At 41.8% G+C, this 8,555-nt stretch overlaps 1 protein-coding gene across 2 annotated transcripts in view; it reads right to left on the bottom strand.

Annotated features, from left to right (window-relative positions):
• Positions 1–7,713, bottom strand: part of LOC120902955 (ras-GEF domain-containing family member 1B-like) — a 45,875-nt gene extending 38,162 nt beyond the window's left edge. For both annotated transcript variants that reach the window (XM_040312059.1, XM_040312058.1), the window contains exon 1: positions 6,834–7,713. The gene's annotated coding sequence lies outside the window, so the exon portion shown is untranslated. The remainder of the gene's footprint in view (positions 1–6,833) is intronic.
• Between the last annotated feature and the right edge of the window lie 842 nt (positions 7,714–8,555).

Raw genomic sequence — 8,555 nt, forward strand, 5'->3', positions numbered from 1 at the left:
TAACCAGTGAAGGATAAGCGGATTATTTATTTAATCTCTAAACAGTAATTGAATGTGAAGATGTGTTTTTTTATGTGAAGGGAAGCAACACAAAAAAGAGCAAACCTATTTTTAATGTTTCTGTCTGTGCTTATTTTGGTGCAAATTTCGTAGAATCAGTACAGTACAGCTTCATTTTTTTCTCAGAATAACTTAAAACCCTTTGCTTTTGTTTACGCTGCGCTCAGTTAAAATTAGATACTGAAATAATGAAATGCTATTGAACATATGGCGAAAAAAAGAAGATCGGCAAAACAAGCAGCAAAAACACGTCTGATGAAATGGAGCATTAATTACGGTCCTGCATAATGTATGTAATTAAAATACACAGCAGTGGGAGAAAATAGCTTTAAAGTAAAAAAAAAACAACTCCCGTTCGAACAAACAAAGAGCAAACATATTGGGTCTGTTTGTGCGATTGGTTACGATGCTGCGAATGAAATTGAAGATCATTCGATTTTATCGATTTATGGCGTGTATCGATTTTATGTAAATAAACGATCCGCAAGCTAGATAGTGGCGATTGTTCGGGTTGCTTCGGGATTCTCTGCGCTTGCTACCAATTTCCATTTTTTTTATAGTTGTTTGATTTGCAATTTCACTGATTAACACATCAATATGCAATTGAGTGCTGGCAACCGCTAAGCTGGCGTGCGGGTATGGCGCGGCGTTTGGTTGCTCCGCAAACAGTAGCAGTTTTTCACGCACAGGAACGTTTTATGTTGGGCCGGTAAACACAGGCGCGAGAACGGAAACAGAAGCAGCAGAACTGTTTGGGGCGTGTGCTAGCTGCGCGCGTTACACTGCTGAACATCGATCATGCAATCTCTAGTTATACTAAACAAACACTTTCCACCACGCACTAGGCAAATTGGGTGAAGTGTTTCATGCTACAGCACGAACCACCGGCTCGTGCATCCCGTTCGGGGCCGTGTGCGCCCGGTTTTGGTGGTGGTGGTGGCGGCCGGAAATTCATGAGCTGTTGAACAAACGGGCCAACAAGCCAATAATGGGGGACCAACTTTGTGTCGTCGTTCAAGCGGCGACTCGTTCACTCACACGCAAAACAAAACAAACAAAAAACCCTCCGGACACAATGGACACTCCCTGGAGAATGGGACGAATCCTTGTACCGCCATGGAGCCATGGTGGGGTTGGATTAAAAATTAAAATTCAAATCTTTCGATTCTGGCACACAGACGACAGCAAAAGGAAGCGCAAAAGTGGGGGAAATGAGCGCCGGGGAAATAAAACAAAAAACAGCAACCGACCCCATCACCACCGTACAAGTGCCTGCTGTTGGTCGCGTACCATCACTCCCAGTGGGGTTTGTCATTGTACGAGCGTGTGTGTGTGAGTGTGCTTTGCGTGTCTGTGTTGATGATCGGCCGAAAGCACTAGTGACGCGGGCCATTGTGTATGTCATATGTTCGGCAGCCGGGCGCACGAGAATGCTCGGTTGATTGGTTTTTTCGCTGTGTTTGTTATTTTTCACTTGTAAATGAAAACAATGCCTGGTCGTTCCCGCCGGAATTTGGGGCGACCATGAGCGCCGACGAAAAAGAGAAAAAAAAAACAGAAAAGGAAAAGTATATTCCGGCTCCAGCAGCATGGATCGTAGGCTCGTAGGCTCGACCGGAGAGTGTATTATTCGTGTTGTTGATTATGCATGGATTGCTTCTTGTTTCAATGTTGCCCAGCCGTCATCTGTGATGTGGGGGAGGATGCGGAGAAGCATGGAGCAGCAGCTACATACATTGGCCGTGTGAAGCGCATTTTGTACGGGGTGTGGGTAAAGCATTACGGACAGCGATAGAAACGCAAATGTATGTCACAATCGGATGTGTCACTATGGTGGTATGATTTTCCTGGGAAATGGGAATGTTTTTGCGCTCTGCTCTGCTCAGATAGCACACGCTTCAGCTTTGCTATTTGTATGCAGCATTGACTTCTAGCAGCGAGATGCGACTGAACAAGGAACAACATAAGTTGGTCGTTTAGAAATGAGACGTAAACAATGCAACGAGCATAATCTAAGCTTGTTCTCGCTCCTTCTCTCTCTCAGCTATGTTACACGAACTGTGAACTTTGTGATTGCTTTGGGAACCGAGGTTTTAATAACGTTGTTCCGAAAGTCGTTTATGCGGAGCTTTGGCGCAGCAAAGGACTTACAGGAGACCTACACTACGTGCCTGCATGGAAGAAATCCCGGAAAATTCTTAATGAAAAGTGCTTCCCGAAGAGTGTTTTTACAATTTCACGCATTGTTGCTTTGCTGGTGTGAAAAAAATCAGACCAAAACCATTATAATACAACCACCCGCACACGTAGCTGATCTACATTTCTCCACATTCGGCTCACGAAATAAATTTCTTCCCCGCTCTGTACCCCTCATACGCTCGCTCGCTCCCCTCGCTCGAGACACTATCTCACAGTCCGCTGTTAATGTATTTATTTACTTGATAAACGTTCCCATTATTATCAGCAAAGATTGTATTTCACGTCAGTGACCAAAAATTCAATTACCCGAAACTGAACCCTCCAGGCGCGTGTGTGCGTGTGTGTGTATGGACCATGCCACACGGCCGGAGTCAATTTACGACACAAACGTCTACAGAATGTCGCCGAAGAAAAGAGAGCACCAGGGCTGTTACGGCCCTGGTTTGGTGTTGGATGTGTTGAAGCATAGTTTAAAGAAAAAGGCACATCCCAATACACGGGAAGGGGAGGGGGAGCGTGGCAAAGTGGCGAAAAGCCGTTATTTGTTTCGTTCCTTTGCAGCGAGATATGCTTCGGAGGGGTGGATGGCGAGATTTATTTTCTGGCGCGTTCAGTGAAAGGTACATTTAGATAAGGTTGCCCGGGTCGTGATGAAACATCCGCAAGGAGTGGTAAACAGAAGTGGTCCGTTGTAGTACGGGTTGCAGTGTTGGATGCTGCTCTTGTTGCTGCTGCTGCTACCGTTGGTGGTGCTGTGATTGTTTCTCAGCTGTGTTGGCGAACGTGTAACAACACCCTGGCAACTGACATTGCCACAGGGTACGGAGAGCGTTTGCCAACATGGCAAAAGTCAATTTTAATTGTGTGATTTATGTGGAATTTCATTCTCTCACGCATGGGTTGTCTGTTTCCGAGAGTTTGGCAAGCATAGAGCATAGAGTTCAAGCTGCGATTACAGGCATTGGGGTAGGGAGTGGAAAAAACCCGCAAAATTCATGGAAACAATGAGCAAAGTGCAAAATTGTTGAGCACAAACCCGAAACCATGCAAAGATGTTGTTGAATTTATCGTTTTGGGGAAGTTTTTAATTTTTGAATATATTCGTGCAGCTTGTTTTCAGGAGCTGTTTGAGCAAACTGCCGAAGGCGTGGGTTCGTATTGCTTAAGAAGGTTTTGGTGTTTTAATGAGTTCGTTTTCTTACTTTCAAACATAGCTGATTTTACGACATGATTATTTTGTTTTCAAAGAAGTTTCGTACATTTTCGACCACTTAATTACCTAAAACTTTGTTTATGTGGAGTATCTGGTTTCATGTTGGTATGTGAACTTTTAGTAATGTGTGCATGATACATGAAGAAATATGTTTTAACTTCTTCCATGTTTGTTTATTTAACAGTTAGCTCGGTCAGTTATCCTTGTTTAATCAGTTCAATTGTTTATATGCACCCGCTGGTATTCTTCGGTGTTGTGTACAGTTTCGATCTAGTATAATGCATTGTGTATAATTCATAAAATCATAGTGCATAATGCATAACTTTGGAATGGTATGTGCTGTAGAGAATAGTAAATGTGCTATCAAACAAAAAAAAATCATTTAATAGAATGCGTACAATTGCTCATTTTGTTGTTAGCGATCGCTATCAAAGCATTGTTCCTGGTTATTGATTTGTGTAATGATATGTTATGATTATCATGCATCATATGAAATAAAGACTGGAAATTGGAAAGCTGAAAAGCTGAACATTGCTTAAAATGGAAAACATAACCACATGAACAGACTGAACAGATAGCTGATACACATATGTATATGAAAATCGCGGCAGAATAGTAACGTTAACATGAAAAATAGACCACAATTATCGATTTATTATGGGTTTTATGAATGAAAAACGAAACGTTAATTGCACTTTCCCATTAGCCAGCAGCCAACAGTTGAAAGCTCTATCAGTCGAACTCTAACCGCGATGGACAAAAAAGTGAAGCAACTTTGTTTAGAAGCGTGCGCGATCAAAGAACGACACTCTGTACGATCTGTGAACGAACTCTGTGTGGCCAGTTTGTGGACGTCGTATAAGCCTATTCCTGCATCAACAACATATTGGCACTATTAGACAACAATCAGTGCTTAGAAAAAAAAAGCCCAGATTCGAATGGTAGACGACCCTGAGCAACTTGAGGCTCCATAGAAAGCTGAAAATGAAGACCGAGAGACAAACGGCTAGATTGCTGTGTTAGCTTGGCCGGAAGGTCAATGCAATCGGCTAAACGCGTTCACAGGCTTCGCAGCGGCAAGCAATGACGCCAAAATTCAATTCGATCTTTTAAAGCGATCGTCATACGGTTGTCTCCTAGTTACCATGTGTGTACTGAAAAGCTTCAATAGGTCATTGAATAACCGCATTGAAGCGTTAATTTAAAAAATTTTATTTTTCACGTTGAAGGGTTTTGCGGTTTTATTTTATGCGGTTAAATAGAGTAGAACTTTTACTCCATCATAAAAAAGTATATTCATTGTTGAGCAAAACACTGTGTTAAAATTCGTTTATAAATTGAAAAAACTCGAACTTGATTCGATAAGATTATCTGAAAAGAAAATAAAGTATATCGTCTCCCTGTTGCCCTGAACACCCCCACGAAATGATTGTTTCAATCCTGCGAAAATCAACAGTCGGTTGCAAAATGAACAGAATAATAATAGTTTGTTACATATTTGATTTATGTTTGCTTTCCCTTCCCATAGCCCCCACTAAACCACAACAATGTTGCTTCATCATGTAGGACCCGCAACGAGTTTGCAACAAATGAGGATCAACTGATCTGCGTCTCCACTTGACCGGTTCCGCTTGTTGCCGCTGTGTCACACTCGACATGGGACGGTTGGATTTAGTGAAAGGGGGATACGGCACGCGGCAAAAACATAAATCCCACCACCATCCATTCACATCCGAAATCCCAATAGGTGTCATCGGCAAGTGCAGGTCATGGTTGAGAGCAGGGAATTTAAATTCACATTTCCTTCGCTGTTTTTTTTCCATCCACTCCTCCCCCTTCTTAGCGACACACAAATACAAAAAAGCACATGCATACAAACACGACAAAAATCCATCCATAAATCATTGCACGTATAACAGATGAATTCTAAAATGAAAAATGATTTATCGTGTGCCGATGGTGGAAAGTAAACCGTCGTGTGGGAGTATGTGCATGAGGGTTGTTGCTGGGTTTTTTTGCCCTCTTTTCTTGTTACTTTATCCCATTTAAAAAGGATTCGAAAAATGTATCAACACGAAATTGCACACGCGCTACATAAACATTTGTCCGTGTTTTTGAGCGTATGTGTGTGTGTATATCTGTGTGGTACAATAGTAGTCACACGTCTGTGACATCGTTCCAGAGCATTATCACTAAGTGTGGGAGGGTTGCGAGTCAGAAGATCATATATTATTCCTGTCCGTCAGCCTTGGTGGGATGGGATGGGGGGAACGAAGGCGGGTAGTGAACAAGTGAAGCCGGGCATGATTTACATTCTCAACTGCTAACGGTGTGGCATTGAGCGTTGTGAAGCGATTTTGGTAAATTTTTACGTTTCATAAAGCATGGGAGTGGGTTCGGGAGCGGAACTTTCACAATCGGGAGAAAGATTTATGGAACCGGCTTCAAACGATCAGGTGGTTAATTATTCGTCCGATCGCAGCAGGAAGCACAATATACACCGTGTGATTCATGGCAACTCCTGCTACGCACACTACGATTGCAATTGTTATTGGTTGTATGAAAAAAACCCCACCCCAACTCATTTGCCTTCATTTTCCGCTGAACGATTTGTGGCGATGCTTTCGTTGGAATGGTTGTTTTGGTTCGGGTTAACGGTCTGTTTGGCACTTATCCATAACCAATAATGGCGTTGGGTTTAGGTGGTATTGTTTTTTTGCAAACATTCGATCGTTTTGGCAGTAGTTGGGCCAATTTTATTATGGTTACGAAATATGGGCTTGGCTTTAAAATGTATGGTTTCCGTCGATTTAAGCTTACCGGTTACCTTCAATTGACAAAATCTCTCCGAAATGAACGGCAGCCACGGTATCAGCATTGGGTTTATGATGAATAGGTAGGTTAATATTTCATCTCAGGTACAGGTTTATGGTTTATGTTTGCGTTGCGTTTTTTCTTGTTTTTTTTTTTCTTCGTGCAGGGTAAAAGTAAAAGTAGCTTTAGCGTAATGGAGCAAAGCGTATGTGGTGCTGTGGGTGGCTATAAAAAGCCGCCAAACACGCGTTCACAATTTGTGTTGCGCTGGTGTAATTTTCCATTGGGGAAATTTGACGTTGACGCATTGAGATATGGATGGTAAACACTCACTTTAGGTTGAACATATTTTTACAGGTTTGTTAAACTCTTTTCTGAATTAAGATCATGTTTGTTTGGTTTTTTGATGTATGTATAAAATATTATGTTAATTAGATAATTGAATACTTCAAAATAAATAATTTAATAATTGAATCCATTTTAAATACTCTAAAGTTTCTAAAAAGGCAATTTGTTAGGATGAGATATTCAGCAGCTTTCAACTCACCCAGCAAAACTAACTCATCTCGAACTTTAAATACGACCGTTGCATTCCATTACCCAAACTAGCATGAGCACGTTCCTGTAGTTTAGCGTTGCTGTGGAAAACATAAGACCCAGGATCCACCCCAGGATACGTGTGGCCCGTTCTGCCACACTTTCTATCCTACCGCGGCGGCGAGCGTTTTACGAGAGGGACGAACGCTTGCTGGCTAAAAGTTTCCGCACTGGGGGTTGAAGATTCACTTCCTGCACGCAGAGTGCAAAGGGAGCCCGTTAGGCATCGCTCCGGCGATTACCGCTCACACAATCGACAAATTCTTAGTAACCTGCACACTGGTGCACACTACGCGGAGCACTTTGCCACTGGCAGGAGAGCACTTTCATCATTCGACTTTTAGAAGCAATTTGAATCACTCAACCGTTATTGTTGGAAGAGACAAAAAATCTACCCCTTAATTGATTCATTTGGGTATTTTTAAATCGCACGATAGCACCACTTTTGGACACCTGCTACACTTGCGGCTCGTGTCACGTTTTCCACCGGTAGAACAATTATTCTTGTATTAGTCGGCTCAACAGGGCACGGAAAAAAAAGCACTCGCAAAAGCAGCACTTTCAAAAGCACTCTCACTAGTTTCGGTATTTTTGTTGTTGTTTTGCACTGGCTTGCTGAAACGGCTTGTAATCCAAGGTCTGCTAATCCTTTCTGGTAGTAGTGCCCGCAAGCCAAGTAAATGTTTCTGTGGGCGGCGTACCGTGTAACCCGTTTTGAGTATGGTCAGGGCATCGCGAACGAAACGTACGAAATTGACCAAGCAGGGAGACTGACTGACACACACAACTGGCACAGCACGCTCACCAAAGTTCGATCCAAGCGCGGTGAAAGTTGGAAACAAACTGAACTCCATCGCACGCTGGCAGTTGAACAGCTTCACCTTAACTGTGTTCATCTGTCTGTAATGAACGCGCATGAACGGCGCATCGGATGCTGTGCTGGCTGGTTTGGAATGTTCCCCGAAAGGTTCACCTTCAGTGTGTTAAGCTTTGTGCAGGGACTAATTATCCACGGTTCATTTACCGTTGATCAACCCGTTTTGTCAATTGTTTGTAATTACTTCCGCGAATCGGACGGTTTGGTGTAATGTGTTAAATTCTCATAATGCTAACGTTTTATGCAAAATGCACGATTTGTGAACTCATTACTTTGACAACATTGAATTGAAATGGTTTGAAGCAAGCAATTGAATCTCTTGTTTGTTCACTTATGTTGTGTTATTTGTTCATTCCATAAAAGTGATAAATTTAAGTAAAACAAATTTTTATTTTAAAGATTTTTGGGATGAACACAAAAATCATCTAAAACTGTCAAATTTCAAATATATCACTCTATAAATTTACTAAATATATTTACTACACTTTAATAATTTTATTTTCAAACATAATTCATGAACTGAGGGGAAGAAACGATGGTTCACGAACATTATTATATTGTTTAGTAGGGACGGTCAGGCCGTATTGCTGATGGTTCACGAGTACAGATGAACACTTTAGGGGAAATCTGAGTTCTTTAAACATTAGTTCATTGACCCAATTCGCTTGGGTTTTGTGTTGACAAATAAAGATTAAATAGGAATAATAATTAAAAAAGTAAGGAAAAGGAAAATTGATGCATACATTGGTTGGTGTTAAAATAAGGGTAAAACGCAGTTTGTCCATTCCTTGTGAG

The sequence above is a fragment of the Anopheles arabiensis genome, chromosome 3 (genome assembly GCF_016920715.1).
Source record: "Anopheles arabiensis isolate DONGOLA chromosome 3, AaraD3, whole genome shotgun sequence".
Classification (NCBI taxonomy): domain Eukaryota; kingdom Metazoa; phylum Arthropoda; class Insecta; order Diptera; family Culicidae; genus Anopheles; species Anopheles arabiensis.